Below are 20120 nucleotides of genomic sequence, written 5' to 3' on the forward strand. Positions count from 1 at the left end.
TAGTGCCCAGTTAAAATACTTGACTCTTACTTACCCACACTCAGTCATGCCACACACATTTCACCACTACTCTCACTGAATCCCTCTGACTACGGCTAAATTCATCTTCTACATCAGAACACTACTCCTAAGATTGGGTTGTATCCATTTCTCGGGTCTTTCATTTAGAATAGGGGCAGCTTCGGTCTCCTTCAACACTGACACTCCAGTGCATATTATTAAAAGATTGGGCAGATGGAAATCCTCAGTCTACAACCGATATATTCCTCATCCCGAGAAAGAAATGAGGAAAGCTTTTAAAAGTTTGGCTTTGTAAATTTGATGCAATAAGTGTGTTTTTCTTTAATACCTATTCACCCTCTTTGCATGAACCCGATTTACATATATTACTAATATGTTTCTGAACATATATATTATATTATTCACTCACTCACTCTCTGGGCCGGCCTAAGACATCATGCTGCCTAGGTCCAACGATAAATGACTATGGGGGATAATGTATAATAAACACAGGTTACTGGCTATGGGAGGGATAATGTATAATAAACACAGGTTACTGGCTATGGGGGGGATGATGTATAATAAACACAGGTTACTGGCTATGGGGAGGATAATGTATAATAAACACAGGTTACTGGCTATGGGAGGGTAATGTATAATAAACACAGGTTACTGGCTATGGGGGGATAATGTATAATAAACACAGGTTACTGGTTGTGGGGGGATAATGTATAATAAACACAGGTTACTGGCTATGGGGGAGATAATGTATAATAAGCACAGGTTACTGGCTATGGGGGAGATAATGTATAATAAGCACAGGTTACTGGCTATGGGGGATAATGTATAATAAACACAGGTTACTGGCTATGGGAGGATAATGTATAATAAACACAGGTTACTGGCTATAGGAGGATAATGTATAATAAACACAGGTTACTGGCTATGGGGAGGATAATGTATAATAAACACAGGTTACTGGCTATGGGAGCATAAAGTATAATAAACACAGGTTACTGGCTATGGGGGATAATGTATAATAAACACAGGTTACTGGCTATGGGGGGATAATGTATAATAAACACAGGTTACTGGCTATGGGGGGATAATGTATAATAAACACAGGTTACTGGCTATGGGGGATAATGTATAATAAACACAGGTTACGTGCTATGGAGGTTAATGTATACTGAACAAACAAAAAAAAAATAATAATAAACAAAAAAAAAGAATGCAGCTTCAGAATTAATCTAAATTGTATGCTGTCTAGGAGATGGGAGGGTCTGCTGCTGATTGGCTGGAATGTGTCTGCTGACTGTGAGGTACAGGGTCAAAGTTTACTCAATGATGACGAATAGGGGGCGGACTGAACATTGCATATGTTCGCCATCCGTGGCGAACGCGAACAAGCTATGTTCGCCAGGAACTATTTGCCAGCGAACCGTTCGGGACATCACTATTGTTGATATATTGATAAGTATGTTATATATATTTCTTTATGAAATACTCATTTTGCAGGTGTGGGTGACAGTGCCACTTTAACACAAACATGGCTATACACACATCCACAAGACCTCTAAATACAGTTGTATTATCTCCCAGTGAGCACATTGAGTTATTTGCTGCAGTGGATTTTTCCGATACATTAATTCATTTTGCAGTTGCTTTCTGATGCTGATAATTGCTTTATTGCTGCTAAGCCTGCTGTCTGCCACAGCTCTTAAATCCTTCTGTATTAAGGATTGCCCTAATTTTACTGTGTGAAACCCATGACATACAGTTTAATGTCAACAGAAAACAGATATTGTACTTGTGAATATATTGGAGACTTACACGGTCAATAAAACGACTTGCACAGAGCTACTGAACAAATGAAACGAGTATGGAATGTTAATAATAAAGTCATATCATGTTAGAAAACATCAGCGCATTAGACATGTTTATATCTATATGCTTAAGAAATATAGAAAATATCAGGTTTTATTAGACACAGATTGTAGCCCATAAGAAAAAGAAACAAACAGGGGACTATATTTAGTTAAACCAATGATGGAAAATGAATTGTTTTACCTAAGCCATGCTTAGTGAATATTCCCCTAGACATACAGAGCTATATATATATATATTATGCAGAGCAAAAAACAAACAGTGTGCAAGAGAATACTGAGAACGGGCAGCAGATGAAATAGTCTGCCCTTCGGTGGGTCCCCGCTCAGATCTCAAGCTCGTTTTAGCTCATCTTGTGCCATTACAGAGAGAACATCTCTGAAACATATCAGACTGGTCCCACCCATACGGGCAGTCCAGATCTGAAATGCCAGCAAGTTCTCTCTGCACAAGAGACACAGCAACCCTAGACGATTGTTTCAGCCTTGTTAAGCATCATCGGTGAGGCATAGCTGATATCTCTCTAGGCACCGTGAGCAAGGGGTCCACGTCTGGATTACCCTTTAAATTTATGGAGAGCAAAATTTATGGAGAGCAAGAGAATACTGAGAATGGGCAGCAGCTGAAATAGCCTGCCCTTCGATGGGTCCCCGCTCAGATCTCAAGGCATAAGATGCGCTAAAACCAGCTTGAGATCTGAGCCCTCTCTTGTGCCCTGTCTTTTTGCTCTCTCTATATATTAACAAAAAATATATAAAATATGGCGTATACTGCGCCCAAGGGTAATACGTACATACACCTCTGAGGGGAGAGTTGGTAAAATACCTCGGAATAATAAAACAGAGGAAAATAATAGTGCAATACAGTTTATAACAGTGCAAATATTTGTGCTGGGTAACTATAGGAAAATCACTCACATAGGGTAGAGCTATAAAAGAGCTCTACTTTGTTCAGCGTGGACGGTATAATCCCCGTCTAAGGATACAAGCTGGTACAGATGATTTTGATCCTCCAGATGAGAAGATGAAAATAAAAGAGAGAGACACTCTGATAGTGTAGTAAGTACTGTAAATCCAGGATAGTTAAATAAAAATATTGTACTTACAATTTATAGAGCAAGACCTGCTCTAGTAATCACAGCATGGGTGGTACTATCCCCACCTAAGGATATGATGGAACCAGGTAGTCAGCAGGACATCGAAATGCAGGTAAAATAATAAAGGATAAATGGCTAAATGCAATATAAAATAAACTATTTTATTGTTATAAAATATAAAGCATATACAAGTATAAGTCCAATTGTCCAAAGGGAAGGGTATCCCACTTGACGCGTTTCGCCTCTCCAGAGGCTTTATCAAAAGTGTCACACTATAAATTGTAAATGGTGAGGGATGTGAGGTGGGGGTGGTGTGGGGTGAGGATGCTCGACCAGCGTCCGCGCGCACTGCCCGCGGGGCCCTTGAAGGAAGAGGGAGGGGAATGGAGTTAGGAAACCTAAAGGAGGAGGGGGTGTAAAACATTTTTTTTAAAGGGGGGGGATGAAGATGCTGAAGTCAGTGGTCACCCTTCTATGCAGAAGAGGAGTCCTTATGATCATATATCTCGACAACATGCTGATCATGGCCCACGATGCCCAACTGCTGAGTCAAGATCTGTCCTGGACGCTGTCCCTCCTTCAAAACCTAGGTTTCTTAATCAACTGGGACAAGTCAATCCTGCATCTTTCCCACACCATGGAGTTTTTGGGATACAACATAGATGCGATTCACGGGACGCTCAGTTTACCTACCACAAAAGTGAAACTCATCAAGAAGGAAATCCCGTGGACGTTGGCACGACCGATCTTGACTTTGCGACTCCGATTCTGTTCCACTCGATTGCACGGCAAAAGAAGAACTCGCCTGGTGGCTTCAACACATGGAAGCATGGAATGGCAGGGCAATCTTCGGAACCTCTACAGGTGAAAAATGGTCCTTACAGGAAAAGCAGCTTCACATCAATGGTCTGGAACTCCTGGCTGGGTTGTTCGCCCTGCGGAGTCTCCTCGGGGGCACAACCTATTGTTCCATCCTACTTCGCATGGACAATATCTCGGCGGTCCACTACATGAACCATCTGAGTGGCACAAGATCCACGATACTAACGAACTTAGCAAAAGAGTTTTGGCACTTCTGCCTGGATCGCAACATATCTGTACAAGTAGAATACCTACCGGGTTTATCCAACATCGTAGCAGATTGGAATTCCAGACATCTGAAAGACAACAGCGCTTGGCGACTGAATCGCACAATATCCCTGCGGCTCCAACAACTCTGGGGCCCGATGCATATTGACCTCTCCGCCTCCCGGTTGAATTCTCAGCTCCTGTCATTCTTCAGCTAGAGACTGGACCCAGACGCCCTGGCGGTGGATGCCTTCCTCTACAATTGGCCAAACAAACGACTCTATGCATTTCCTTCCTTCTCTCTACTAGCTCGGACCCTACTATATCTAAAACGCTCCCAAGCATCGCTGGTCCTGATAGCGCCGTTCTGGACGGCACAGCCTTGGTTCCCCGTCGCTCATGGAAATGTCTATCGACCTTCCCAGTCTAATCCCTGGATCCATAGACCAACTATCGGATCCCGATGGGAACTCTCATCCTCTTCTGGTTCAGGGGCATCTCAGACTTCTGGCGTGGCTCCTCTCCGTAGACCTTGGGTTGTGCCGAATGTTTCGCAAGCAACTCTTGACTTATTGGCAGGAGCTTGGGATCCTATACTCATGCCTGGAACACATGGAGTGGTTGGTGCATGGAACACGTGGATCCCATACGTGCTTCTGTAAACCACATCTTGAGTTTCCTTACCGCCCTGTATGACCAAAGTTTGGCCTACCGCACGATAAACGTATAGAGATCGGCGATAACAGATAGTAACAATGGAAGGGTGGTTTCCCAGCTGGGAAACACTTGCTGGTCTGTCGCCTTCTGCAAGGTATTAGATTTGCACGTCCCCCCACATCCTGATACACGGTTTGTGGGATGTCAACCTAGTTATTCATCTGTTGGAGGATTGGTCTATGAACCCGCATCTTACGCTCAAACAAGTGTCTGCAAAATGTTGCTTGCTGTTGTGTTTAATTTCCTGCAAAAGGGTATTGGATGTCCGAACTCTGGATATGTTCCTTCATACACTCCGACCGGTGTTTTATTTAATATCACCAGACGTATGAAATCGAAGATTACTTCAGTCTTCTACCCCTCTTTTTCTCGTAATGTTAATCTCTGCCCGCTGGCATTCCTCCAGACAGGTAAGTCTTACGTTTTGTCTTCCCACACAGTTTTTCTACACCATGCATGGTTTTGACCTGACTTTAGTTTGGGTTTACGAATACTTAGAATAATTTTGTCTTTTGCTGGACTCACGGTGACATGTTCAGTTTTAACTGTCACGGATACAAATTACGAAATCAGTATTTGAACATATTTTACCACCTGTTTCTCTGTCTCTTACAGCTTGAACCTTTACAATGGTTTAAATGGGACCAGTTTTCTTCCCATGATTGCAATGGAGGTGCTCTCTAGGAGCCACTACCATCGGATTATGTCTACGCATTTTTCGGATGTTGGACTGTTGGTCATGTCAAGTCAATTGTTTTATGTTGGTTGTTTATCGTTGAATTTACGATCATGCACAGTGAAGCTTAAGGCCAACTCACTGCGCATCACACATTGCGCAGGTGCACTTTTATTGTAACCACATGACGCGGAAGTAATATCGCGCGTCACGTGGTCCTCTTAAAGGACCACTATAGGCACCCAGACCACTTTAGCTCAATTAAGTGGTCTGGGTGCCAGGTCCCTCTCTGTAGTAGATAAAGTCCGTGAATAAAACACAATAGGAGCCTCAACCCCATTTCTCAAAGTGTGGCTCAATACAGCCCCTATGCCATACGGAGAAGCATCGCAGGTGAGGTTGAGCGGTTTCTCCAAATCATAGTGTACAAGCAAACTGTCAGAAGACAACAGTTTTTTAGCAGCGCTGAAAGCGGTAGTATGAACGTCAGTCCACTTCCATGGAGCATCTTTATCTAGTAGACGATGCAGAGGTTCAGCAACAGTGGCTTTATCAGGCAGAAAAGAATGGTAAAAATTAAGCAAACCTAGGAAAGTTTGCAGTTCTTGTTTGTTTGTTGGAACCGGAGCTCTATGGATAGCTTCAACCTTAGAATCAGTTGGATGAATGCCCTGTGCGTCAACTCGGTAACCAAGGATATCCACGCTGCTTACACCAAAAACACACTTTTCTTTTTTAAGTTTTAGATCAGCATCAAGAAAACTTTGTAAAACAAGTTGTAGCTGTGCAGCCAATGACTGTATAGAATCTGCTCCAATAAGAACGTCATCAAAATAAGGCACTACACCTGGAAGTCCAGATAAGAGGTCCTCCATTAAATTCTGGAATATGCCAGGAGCAATGGAAACTCCAAACTGCAAACGTCTTGCTCGGAAAGCTCCTTTGTGTGTTATTATCGTTTGTGCATCAGCAGCCTAATCATCCACAGGTAACTGCTGGTAGGCTTGAGCCATATCCAACTTGGCAAATACTTTTCCTTTTGCCAAAGTAGTAAGAATTTGATTAACAGCTGGAATTTGATAGGGATGCTCTTGCAACACTTTATTTATTGTACATTTGTAGTCAGCACAGATTCTGACATCTCCATTTGGTTTCATGACCGGAACTATGGGTGTACACCACTTTGGGTGTGTTACGGGTTCAAGTATGCCTTGTTCCACAAGACGTGTAATCTCAGCATCTATTTTTGGTCTGAGAGCTAATGCAATTTTGCGAGGCTTCATACGAATTGGGGGTACTTTTAAATCTAATACAAAATAAACAGGAGGGCCTTTAACCCCTTAAGGACACATGACATGTGTGACATGTCATGATTCCCTTTTATTCCAGAAGTTTGGTCCTTAAGGGGTTAAACAGGCCAAGACCTTCTTCAAAAACTGCACTAAATTTATCAATCACATTCTGTAGAATATCTGTGGATACATTATTAACTCCAGTTAATGAAATTCCTAAGGGTTCAAACCACTCTCTACCTAGCAAACTTGCTCTTTGTCCCTTAGTAATTATTAAACGTAAATGTCCCCAAAATTTACCATATTTTACTGGTATAAAACAAGCCCCTTTAACATCCACAGCCTGTTTGTTGTAGTCCACGAGATGAATATCACAAGGTACTATTGAAGGTGAATTATTAGGCCATAACAATGTAAATGTCTCTTCTGAAATCAAAGAATATGCGCACCCAGAATCTACTTCCATTTTGCACCGAACATCTTGAAGCACAATTTCAGTGTAAATCTTCAGTCCTGATGGCGAATTTTCCACTTTATTCACATAGTCATTTGAGTAAACACCTGCAGTCATTTCACTATCTAAAACAGTTTGTGGAGTATTAAAAGAGTGCGCTGTGGTTTGTATTTTATTCACATTCTTATATTTGGTCTGAATTCCACTGGCTTGACTTTGGCAAACTGTCTGTATGTGACCTGTACGTTTACAAACTGCATTTCGAAAACGACATGTATTACGCCTGTGTTTTCCACCGCAACTATAACAAGTTCCTTTAAATGGAGCTGTGACATCAGTGTGTGGTGAACTGTGTTTTGATTTAACATCAGTCTTCTTCACTAGATTTATTTCAGGTGAATTATCTTTGCTGGAGGAGGATTGTATCTCTTTTGAATGGACATATGCAGCCTCATTTGCGAGCGCTTCCTCTTGTGCAATAATAAAAGTTAAATTCTGTCTTGCAAGCAGTCTCCTCTGCAGTGCTTCATCTTGCACCCCACACACAAGCCTGTCCCTTAACAAGAATTCTAAGCTGGCACCAAAATTGCAATTTTCAGACAGCCTGCGCAGTTCTGCAATGTATGCTGCAATGCTTTCACCTGGTTTCTGATTTCTTCTATTGAAATGGAAATGCCTCACTGTTTCAGATGGAGTGGGTGCTAAATGACGTTTTAACAGTGCCAGTATTTCTTCAAATGAGTAGTCTTGTGGTTTAGCAGGAGACATCAGTGAGTGGACAATATCAAAAGTCTTGGATCCAATAACACTCAGTAACACAGCTCTCTTCTGAATAGCATCCACCACCTTATTAGCTTCCAGGAAAAACACTAACCTGTCAGCATATGAGTCCCATGAGGCTGTATTAGCCAGATCAAATTCCTCCATGTGTCCCAGAGAAGCCATGCTGGAAATATTTGTAGATAAAAGAATTCCAAAAAAAAGTTTTACTTCCTCACTCAGGCTGATTTCATTTCCTTTATATATATTCTGCAGTGTCCATTTATTGAAATCCCATCCTCGTCGCTAGTTTAGTGTATTAGCATGTTATATATTCACAAATGGCTCTCAGACATTGTAGTAAAATAGACTTCTCTTTACTTCAGTACACACACATAATGACATAACACAAAAGAGACTAAACACAACAGAACAAGTGCATAACTTCACTATGCTGCCATCTACTGGAAGGTGGACTGCATAAACCTCAATACATAACATTAACCCTGCCTGCTGTAAACATAGCAGTTTTAGAGAAACTGCTATGTTAACATATGGGTTAATCCAGCCTCTAGTGGCTGTCTCATTGACAGCCGCTAGAGGTGCTTCCGAGCTTCTCACTGTGATTTTCACAGTGAGAAGACGCCAGCGTCCATAGGAAAGCATTGAGAATGCTTTCCTATGGACTGACTGAATGCGCGCGCAGCTCTTGACGCGCATGCGCATTCGGCGGAAGAGGGAGGGGAACCCCCAGTACCGAGGGAGCCTGGCGTTGGAGAAAGGTAAGGGATTAACCCCTTCCTTCCCCTTGAGCCCGGCAGGTGGGGGGGACCTAAAGACCATATAGTGCCAGGAAAACGAGTTTGTTTTCCTGGCACTATAGTGGTCCTTTAATGCATAAAGTTTGATACAAGGCTCAATCAGCCTCGTTTTTAATATTCTTAGCATACTGTTAGGCAACTAGTGTCAATTATACTATATACTGCTACCCATTTGTATGTTCTTATATTTATTATGTGTAATTGGTGTTGCTCCTCCCATATGACGTCATAATGACGCCAAATTCAAACAGCCAAATTGCCATTAGCCTCCTATATAAACTCTCATGTGCCAGGCCTATTATTCTGTTATTTTTATCTGCTTGAAGAAGCCTTGCAAGGTAAAACGTGTTGTAGATTTTTAATTATTTTATTTGTATTCAATAAAGGGATTTTTGTAAAATATTTTTTTTTTTTTTTTTTTTGCCTGGCAGCCTGATTTACCATCTCAAAGATTTTTTTCATGCGCTATTGGAATTACAAGCACTCTTCCATCAAGAATTTTTGATTGTACCAAAGTTTGTCTGTTCAAGTATATAAATATAATAATGTAAGACCTCACAAGCACAGAAATATAAGCCCTTCAAATAACTATAAACATGCTTCCGTAACTCTCTTTTTTGTTTTCTGATATATTTTGTATTAGGAAATTGTGACTGTCTGGAATGTCTGGATTTTGATAACATTTTAAATATTAATCTACTAAATTGACGTTTTATTGAATATAATGCGATCATTGAATGGGTACCAGTCTGCTGAACTTCTAATTTTATACATTCACATAACTAACCTAGATAAACATCTCAGGTGGGAAATTCTGTCAGATTCAGTTCACCTTAGATATAAATCCAATATGAGTCAACCATTGCTTTTAAGCAGAACATGATACAAACATGATTTCATGTGAGACAGTATTATTGTTTGACTTGCAAGTTCTGTCAGACTTGTGAAGCTCAAGAAATGTTTTAAATTCTAGTCAGATGCCTAGGCTATAAACCATTTTTTTCAGAAAGAAACAATCCAAACACCACAACCACTACATAGTATTGTAGTGGTTATGGTGCCAGGGACGCACAGGCACCCCTCTGATGTGAGTAGTCAAACCGTTTACTAATGGTTTGACCTCTTACCTGTGTTCTGCTGGATTTCACTCCTTGCCTCCACTACTACTGATTATAGAGGAGCCTGAAGCTCTCTGTTTGAGCTGGTCTCCCATATTAAGATGCAGATCACTCCCATTACTCATGGCAATAATGAAAAACAGTGAATTGTAAATGGGTTAAACAGTGAGGCAATGCTTAGCTTGTCAGAGAGTGATAAGGATTCAAACTCTGCCTACATGCTGCAGCACAGGCACACACGGAGCCAATATACACAGTTAATGTTTCCCTACAAGATCCCTTACAGGGAGGGAACCCCCTGCCTCCCACTTCCTGCTCTCCTTTCTGGCTCTGAATAACATGGTGCTTAGAGTGTGCTTAGTGACAAGAGCTGCAGCATGGCTTCCTGCACTGGGAGGGAAGATCTGAGTCAAGGATACCCCTTCCCTATGCTAGAAAGACACTCCAATACAGATAAGAGTGCTTCGGAGGAAATGGTATACCTGTGTTTTTATGTGTTTGCAGGTCTCTGTGCCAGGGGTAAACCTAGTATAGGTAGCACGGGTGGATTTGACTGTTGACACCCCATTGAAACAGCATTTAAAAAAAACTACAGGGAGTGCAGAATTATTAGGCAAGTTGTATTTTTGAGGATTAATTTTATTATTGAACAACAACCATGTTCTCAATGAACCCAAAAAACTCATTAATATCAAAGCTGAATATTTTTGGAAGTAGTTTTTAGTTTGTTTTTAGTTTTAGCTATTTTAGGGGGATATCGGTGTGTGCAGGTGACTATTACTGTGCATAATTATTAGGCAACTTAACAAAAAACAAATATATACCCATTTCAATTATTTATTTTTACCAGTGAAACCAATATAACATCTCAACATTCACAAATATACATTTCTGACATTCAAAAACAAAACAAAAACAAATCAGTGACCAATATAGCCACCTTTCTTTGCAAGGACACTCAAAAGCCTGCCATCCATGGATTCTGTCAGTGTTTTGATCTGTTCACCATCAACGTTGCGTGCATAAGCAACCACAGCCTCCCAGACACTGTTCAGAGAGGTGTACTGTTTTCCCTCCTTGTAAATCTCACATTTGATGATGGACCACAGGTTCTCAATGGGGTTCAGATCAGGTGAACAAGGAGGCCATGTCATTAGATTTTCTTCTTTTATACCCTTTCTTGCCAGCCACGCTGTGGAGTACTTGGACGCGTGTGATGGAGCATTGTCCTGCATGAAAATCATGTTTTTCTTGAAGGATGCAGACTTCTTCCTGTACCACTGCTTGAAGAAGGTGTCTTCCAGAAACTGGCAGTAGGACTGGGAGTTGAGCTTGACTCCATCCTCAACCCGAAAAGGCCCCACAAGCTCATCTTTGATGATACCAGCCCAAACCAGTACTCCACCTCCACCTTGCTGGCGTCTGAGTCGGACTGGAGCTCTCTGCCCTTTACCAATCCAGCCACGGGCCCATCCATCTGGCCCATCAAGACTCACTCTCATTTCATCAGTCCATAAAACCTTAGAAAAATCAGTCTTGAGATATTTCTTGGCCCAGTCTTGACGTTTCAGCTTGTGTGTCTTGTTCAGTGGTGGTCGTCTTTCAGCCTTTCTTACCTTGGCCATGTCTCTGAGTATTGCACACCTTGTGCTGCATCCCTCTGCAAGATATCTCACTATTTTTGACTTTTCTGAGCCTGTCAAGTCCTTCTTTTGACCCATTTTGCCAAAGGAAAGGAAGTTGCCTAATAATTATGCACACCTGATATAGGGTGTTGATGTCATTAGGCCACACCCCTTCTCATTACAGAGATGCACATCACCTAATATGCTTAATTGGTAGTAGGCTTTCGAGCCTATACAGCTTGGAGTAAGACAACATGCATAAAGAGGATGATGTGGTCAAAATACTAATTTGCCTAATAATTCTGCACTCCCTGTAAAGGTGACCAACCATGCAACATAGCTACTAAGGCCTATTGGTATGGTTAGTGGCAGGCAAGTTCACGCCTTGTATTGTTTGTAAAAAAATCTTCCACCACAACGTTTCCATTATATCTTAGGCCCTCTCCAACGTTCCATGTTCCTCATGACTCTCCAATCCTTTTCACGTCCCTTGTTACTCCATGACCCTCATGTGTGTTTCCAACCCACCTTCCCATGTCCCTTATGTCTCTCCAACCTTTTTCACTGCCCTTTAACCTTCCCCCCTTTTCTTTGCCACTTCTGTATGTGTATGCTTGGAAATCTGTATATGACTATGATTATTTTGTTTAGTGACTTGGTTTGTTCTTAGCATACATCCCTTATCACAATGTATTAAAATACTACAAAACTCTTAAAGGGACACTTTAGTCACCCAGACCACTTCAGCTCAATGAAGTAGTCTGGGTGCCAGGTCCTCAGGTTTTAACCCTTCAGATGCAAACATAGCAGTTTCAGAGAAACTGTTATGTTTACATTGCAGGGTTAAGCCAGCCTCTAGTGGCTGCTTTCCTATTGACAGATTGAATGCGCGTGCGGCATTTGCCGCGCATGCGCATTCAGCTCCGCTGACGTCGGCGGGGGAGGAGAGGTCACCAGCGCCGAGGGAGCACGGCGCTGGAATAAGGTAAGCTGCTGAAGGGGTTTTAACCCCTTCAGCGCCACGTGAGTTGGACCCTGAGGGTGGGGGCAACTATTTCTGCCAAATTTTATCATGGCTGATAGTTTATGAACTACTGATGACTTCTGCATTGCTGAAATTTTCGATTTACTGGTGTTTTCATAATGACTAATGGAGTGACCGGCAATTTTTGCATGGCTGACGATTTCTGAATGACTGACTGTTTTTGCACAGCTGTTGATGTATGTGCTTCTGACTTGTTCTGCATGGCTGGGGACTTCCGCATGACTGCCGTCTTTGGTATAACTGACTCCTCCTGCATGACTGACACCTTCTGTATGATAGGTACCTTCTGCATGACTGAACTCTTTCACATGACTGCTTACTTCATGACTGAAGCCTTTCGCAGTATAGTCACTTTTTTATGACTGGCATCTTTGGCATGACTGGCATGTTTAGAATGACTGGTGACTTTGGATAACTGGCATCTTTGCCATGACTGGTGACTTGGCATAACTGGTCATTTTTCCATGACTAATTGTTTCTCCACGACCGACATCTTTTGCATGACTATTTCTTTCTGCATAACAGATGTTTTTGGCAAGGCTGATGCCTTCTGCATGACTGGCTCCTTTGTCATGAATGGTAATTTCTCCATGACTGATCCCTAGTGTTAGACTGACACCTTCTGCATTATTAGTATTTTTGGCTTGATTGGCACCTTTTGCATGACTGGATCTAAGAGATGACTGTCATATGTTGCATGCCTTTCAGATTGACTAGCGCTTTTTCGATGACAGGTGCTTTTGGCATAACTGGTCAATTCTCCATGACTGATTGTTTCTCCATGACCAATGCCTTCTGCATGTGTGTTTCTTTCTGAACGGATGTCTTTGACCTGATAGGCATCTTTTGCATGACTGATATCTTTGAGATGACTTGTACCTTTTCTATGCTTGGTGTCTTTAACTTGACTAGCCCTTCCTGCAAGATAGATGCCTTGGTCAAGACTGAGGCCTTCTGCATGACTGTCACTTTCTGCATGATTGGTGTTTTTGGTTTGATTGGCACCTTTTGCATGACTGGTATCTTTCAGGTGACTTGTACCTGTTCTATGCTTGGTGTCTTTAACATGACTGGCCCTTCCTGTATGATGGATGCCTTCGGCAAGACTGAGGCCTTCTGCATGACTGTCACTTTTGCATGATTGGTGTTTTTGGCTTTACTGGCATCTTTTGCAAGACTGGTATCTTTGAGATGACTGGAGCCTTTGGCATGACTAGTGATTTCTTCATAATTGATCCTTCTGGCATGACAGGCTCCTTTCGTATGATGGAAGCCTTCTGCATGATTGATGCCTTTGGCAAGATAGGGACATTTTGCTTTTGCATGACTGCTATCTTTGAGATAACTGGCCCTTTCTGTATGACTGGCACTTTCTTCATGACTGGTGCCATGGCCGATGCCTTCTCCATAACTAGCACATTTTGCATGACTAGCGCCTTTGATATGACTGGTGAAGTCTCTATGACAAATCCTTTCGGCATGACTGTTGCTTTCTGCATGAGTGATGCTTTTGACATAATTGACTCCTTTCTGCATGATTGGTGTTTTTGGTTTGATTGGCACCTTTTGCATGGCTGGCATCTGTGAGATGACTGGAGCCTTTGGCATGACTGGTGATTTCTCCATGATTGGTCCTTCTTGCATGACAGACTGCTTCTGTATGACGGGAGCCTTTTACATGATTATTGCTTTCTGTGTGATTGATGCCTTTGGCAAGATAGGCACATTTTGAGATTACTGGCCCTCTTTGTATGACTGGCACCTTCTGCATGCGTGCCTTCGGAGTGGCTGATGCCTTCTCCATAACTAGCACATTTTGCAGGACTGGCACAGTTGGCATGGCTGGTGATGTCTCTATGACAAATCTTTTCCGCATGGCTGTTGCTTTCTGCATGAGTGATGCCTTTGACATAATTGACTCCTTCTGTATGACTGGCACCTTTGGTATGACTAATGACTTCAGCATATCTAGCTCCTTTGGCATGGCTGACCTTTTGTGCATGACTGACACCTTCTACTTAACTGGCACCTTCAGCATGGCTGGTGCCTGTGGCACAGCTGGCTCATGTGCCTGAGTACATATGCTCAAAGCACTGCTTCTACTTGGCTTAATTTTATAAACAAATGACTGCTTGGACTCCACTGACTTCTTATATGCCACTGACTGATTTTACTGCTGTTACTGCTGCTACTCCACCGACTGCTTGTAAAGCACGGACTGCTTCTGCAGCATATTGAACAATCAGAAATATGTCATAATCCATAAGTGCGTTATAGCCAATTACAATGCATCCTCCTGATTGGTTGGTAAACAGTGCAGCTCAGCCAATGAGAGTTCAGTGTGAGCTCAGCTGCTGAGTAGACTCCGCCCACAGCCTATCACTACCATTTGCAGCTATATTTAGTTTTGTTAGATAAATATAATCTGTGTCCAATTTATTGTAAACTGATTTATTTAAAGAAAACTGTCACTTACTCAATTTTAGAACAAACTAATAGCTGACTAAACATTAACTACAGGTTGTGCTAAAATTATTTTGTATTATCTTTTTCTTTCTCATACTCCAGTAACACAGTACAGAGCTCTCTGTGTTGTGTAAACTGGGAATTCCTATGCGGTAGGGTTAATGTAGGGAAAGGGTTAATGCGGTGTTATACAGTCAGGTCCATAAATATTGGGACATTGACACAATTCTAATCTTTGTGGCTCTATACACCACCACAATGGATTTGAAATGAAATGAAGATGTGCTTTAACTGCAGACTTTCAGCTTTAATTTGAGGGTATTTACATCCAAATCAGGTGAACGGTGTAGGAATTACAACAGTTTGTATATGTGCCTCCCACTTTTCAGGGGACCAAAAGTAATGGGACAATTGGCTGCTCAGATGTTCCATGGCCAGGTGTGTGTTATTCCCTCATTATCCCATTTACAAGGAGCAGTTAAAAGGTCCAGAGTTCATTTCAAGTGTGCTATTTGCATTTGGAATCTGTTGCTGTCAACTCTCAATATGAGATCCAAAGAGCTGTCACTATCAGTGAAGCAAGCCATCATTAGGCTGAAAAAACAAAAAAAACATCAGAGAGATAGCAAAAACATTAGGTGTGGCCAAATCAACTGTTTGGAACATCCTTAAAAAGAAAAAACGCACAGGTGAGCTCAGCAACACCAAAAGACCCGGAAGACCACGGAAAACAACTGTGGTGGATGACGAAGAATTCATTCCTTGGTGAAGAAAACACCCTTCACAACAGTTGGCGAGATCAAGAACACTCTCCAGGAGGTAGGTGTATGTGTGTCAAAGTCAACAATCAAGAGAAGACTTCACCAGAGTGAATACAGAGGGTTCATCACAAGATGTAAATCATTGGTGAGCCTCAAAAACAGGAAGGCCAGATTAGAGTTTGCCAAACAACATCTAAAAAAGCATTCACAGTTCTGGAACAACATCCTATGGACAGATGAGACCAAGATCAACTTGTACCAGAGTGATGGGAAGAGAAGAGTATGGAGAAGGAAAGGAACTGCTCATGATCCAAAGCATACCACCTCATCAGTGAAGCATGGTGGTGGTAGTGTCATGGCATGGGCATGTATGGTTGCCAATGGAACTGGTTCTCTTGTATTTATTGATGATGTGACTGCTGACAAAAGCAGCAGGATGAATTCTGAAGTGTTTCGGGCAATATAATCTGCTCATATTCAGCCAAATGCTTCAGAACTCATTGGACGGTGCTTCACAGTGCAGATGGACAATGACCCGAAGCATACTGCAAAAGCAACCAATGAGTTTTTTAAGGGAAAGAAGTGGAATGTTAAGTCAATCACCTGACCTGAATCCGATTGAGCATGCATTTCACTTGATGAAGACAAAGCTGAAGGGAAAATGCCCCAAGAACAAGCAGGAACTGAAGACCGTTGCAGTAGAGGCCTGGCAGAGCATCATCAGGGATGAAACCCAGCGTCTAGTGATGTCTATGCGTTCCAGACTTCAGGCTGTAATTGACTGCAAAGGATTTGCAACCATGTATTAAAAAGTGAAAGTTTAATTTATGACTGTGAATATTTCCCATTAAATTTGGTCCCTTAACAAGTGAGAGGCACATATACAAACTGTTGTAATTCCTACACAGTTCACCTGATTTGGATGTAAATACCCTCAAATGAAAGTCTGCAGTTAAAGCACACCTTGTTTGTTTCATTTCAAACCCATTGTGTTGGTGTATAGAGCCAAAAAGATTAGAATTGCGTCGCTGCACCAATATTTATGGACCTGACTGTAGTTAGGGCAGAGTTAAGGTAGGTGTGGGATAAGAAATAGTATAACCATAGGGTTAAAAGTAGGGCTGTTGGGGGTGGGGCCTGAACCGCATGAAGGACGGATGTGCTGTGGGAGAGCTCCTGCTTCAGCTTGACTAATACACTCTCATAGCCCACTCACATCACACCGAAATGCCCTTTCCTGAATCCCACAGACCTGGGCAGTGGAGCGGAGTCCTCGGGAGTGCCCCATGGCGGGGACAACCCTGGGATGCCGGTGAGGTCTTGCACACTCGGAAATCGGGGGAGGCGGCCGATCTCCCGAACCACGAGCCGAGACTTCCAATCTATGGACTAAAGATACCCCGTTGTCATCCCGGTCCACACAAGCCTATTCTCACCCAGGCAACACCCTGCAGCTGCACACAGCCCGCTCCTCAAATACAGTGACTATGTTGCTGGAAGCCTCCCACGCTGCATGTACAGTCACATCATGGTGCTGTGGAGCGGTTCCTGCAGAAACTGGATGCAATCTTCCAAAGATTCTGGGGCACCCTGGCTGCGAGACAAGCTCCAAACCTGTCAAACGAAGCGGTATGTGGGGGTGGCGGACAAGGGGGGCCAGGGCCCACTCCGGGCAGAGCTACTCCTCAAGCTCCGGTTGCATCTAAGAAGCACACACCGGCTGAGGGCCGTCAGGGGACCGACCCCAAAGCATCTCCCACGCACCTGCCACCCACGGCGATTATCCACCAAGGTCGTCTGCATTCCCCACAATGGGGTGGACTTGGACTCCGTGAGCCCCCGAGTTCATGGCCTTATGATGCAGGCCTCAACACCGGCCTGGGGCTGGGGGCAGGCTTTGGCTCACCACACACAAGACACACACAAGACGCCATCCTGCACATATGGAGTGTCACCCAGCGGAAACCCACACGTGGCATCGGATGAAGGCCAGTAAACTACTTCCTCTTTCTTGCAATCCTGAACAAGGACAACCATCCAACCAAAAAAGGGGAATCCACAAGAAGAGAATGCCAACAGAGATTTGAGGTCAAAATCAAGCTGGAGTAGAGAGGAGAAATATGGTAATATCCAAGTATAAAACTGGATGTATGCATAGACTGTAATACATGTCATTAAGTATAATTAAACAATATTAGTTCAGAAAAGTCTAAACTTAACTGTAGACAATCAGAAAACTAGATAATGCCATACTCGAAGACTTACCGTGAAGTCAACTTACCCATATCCTTCCCGGGGCTGGGTGGGAGAGATAATACTCGCCTCTGTGTCATCAATAAAATCATGACTTTACGTCATGTTATCAGTAAAATCTGTGAATTTTATTAAGACACAGAGGCTCCTATTATGCTGGTTTAACCCCTTAAGGACCAAACTTCTGGAATAAAAGGGAATCATGACATGTCACACATGTCATGTGTCCTTAAGGGGTTAAAGCTGGAAAATAACGTTCCCTGCAAAGTGTTGAATAGGTCGAAAATAAAACTCTTAAGACCAATCAGCCGCTTTCAAGATATCTTCTAAGCGACAACCAACTGAAGATACTTTGGAACCCGAATGGGGCAGAATTATAGACGTATCAATACTGGCTGACAACATAACCCATTTGCCCTATCGAGCCAATGTGGGTGAAGAAACTGGGAGAGGAGTTTTTTGGAAGGAGATGAAAAGTTCAGGTTTCGCTGGAGTCCACAAGGTAGCGGTACAAAGTTCATATTCATGTAGGCATGCGACCAGGCATAAGAGAGGTCGGATACCAAACTGATTTGGAGGAGGTCTTTGTTCTTCGAAAAATATCGAAGACAACACCTTTTGGAGTAAAGGAATGAGCCACAACATCAAGGTTTCGGACATCAGATACTCTTTTGCAGGAGCTTAAACAGAGGAGCATGACCAGTTTGGCTGAAAGTTGTTTGAGTGAAAATAAAGTATTAGTTGGCCAAGACTCGAAAAATTTGAGGACAATAGATACGTCCCACGTGACGGAGTATCTTGGCAACGGGGGTCTAGTGAAACGGATACCACCCTGATCTCTGGCCATTACTTCAAATATCCCCTGCTCCTGCTTATTACCTTTAGATTGTTAAGCTCATGAGTTATCTTGCTGAGTACATTGTTTAAAGGTCCTATATTTACTAGATAGTAAACTCACGGGCAGTGTCCTCTGTTCCTTTTGCATAAGTACGTAATCACTATTTGTCTGTATTCCCTCTATTGATGCTAAATAAATACCAAATAATAATAAATATCATATAATAATAATTAGAGCATATCATTACAAATGGAGATTACTTATAGGAAGCAGCGAAAAAACAAACAAAAACCTACAGCCTGAGAGGGTACATGTAACACATGGCACACTGAATAAACATAACTATTAATTAATACTTCCCTACGGTCCATCAATGACTATATATGGCTATTAAATCTTCACTTAGTATTTTGTTTTAGAGAAAATGAAATCCGAATGCTGACTGAATTGGCACAAGTCAAGCAGTAAATAACCACAATACACTGTCTTGCTTATCATAAGGCTAATTTACTTCAACTATTCATTTAAAACCACTGAGCCATTTTCATAGGAAGTTATCACTCACAATATTATTCATTTTTAAATGTGGAGAAAGCGATATCACAGGTATCACTAAGGAAGGCATTAGTTTGTACAATTTATGTTTTTTTTTTTTTACACATATGTGTTCATACAGCATGATGTTAATGTAATTTAAATGTCTCTTCAATTATACCTCTTAAAGGGGAAGTATTGAATAATTTTTTAATTCCTTTTCATTTCTGGTGAACTTAATTTGCACTTTGAACAACATATTGTTGGCTGTATTGTAATTGTATTTATTTATTTTATACTCTCATATCATAGAGAAGGCAGATAAACAATAGAAAATACATACCAGCAATGGAGATCAGGCATACAATGCCAATGTATACACAACTGCAAGACTGCACAAGGAAAACACAATGATATGAAAGGGTTTTTATAATAACAATTATAATAAAACACATGAAAGTTCAGACATCTTTCATGCAATGTAGTGCCTGCAAAGAAGAATTGTAAATATTGGGACAGCATCCAGATAAACACAAACTGTTCTCTGGAGAATTAACGCTTGTCACAGTAAGAAAATGAACATAGGGAAATTGCCCATAGAAAATAATAATGTGAGTCATATCGGGAGGGATGGAGAGAAAGAAAGTCCAAAATAAACAGTAACCCATAATTACCAGCCAAAATGATCAAAACAAACAGGACACCTGTTC

At 42.0% G+C, this 20120-nt stretch overlaps 1 long non-coding RNA gene across 1 annotated transcript in view; it reads left to right on the forward strand.

Annotated features, from left to right (window-relative positions):
* Positions 1 to 10227: 10227 nt before the first annotated feature.
* Positions 10228 to 20120, forward strand: part of LOC134585818 (uncharacterized) — a 50265-nt gene continuing 40372 nt past the window's right edge. Inside the window, exon 1 of the long non-coding RNA XR_010086547.1 lies at positions 10228 to 10364. This is a non-coding gene — a long non-coding RNA (uncharacterized LOC134585818). The remainder of the gene's footprint in view (positions 10365 to 20120) is intronic.

Source organism: Pelobates fuscus, chromosome 2 (genome assembly GCF_036172605.1).
Source record: "Pelobates fuscus isolate aPelFus1 chromosome 2, aPelFus1.pri, whole genome shotgun sequence".
NCBI lineage: Eukaryota > Metazoa > Chordata > Amphibia > Anura > Pelobatidae > Pelobates > Pelobates fuscus.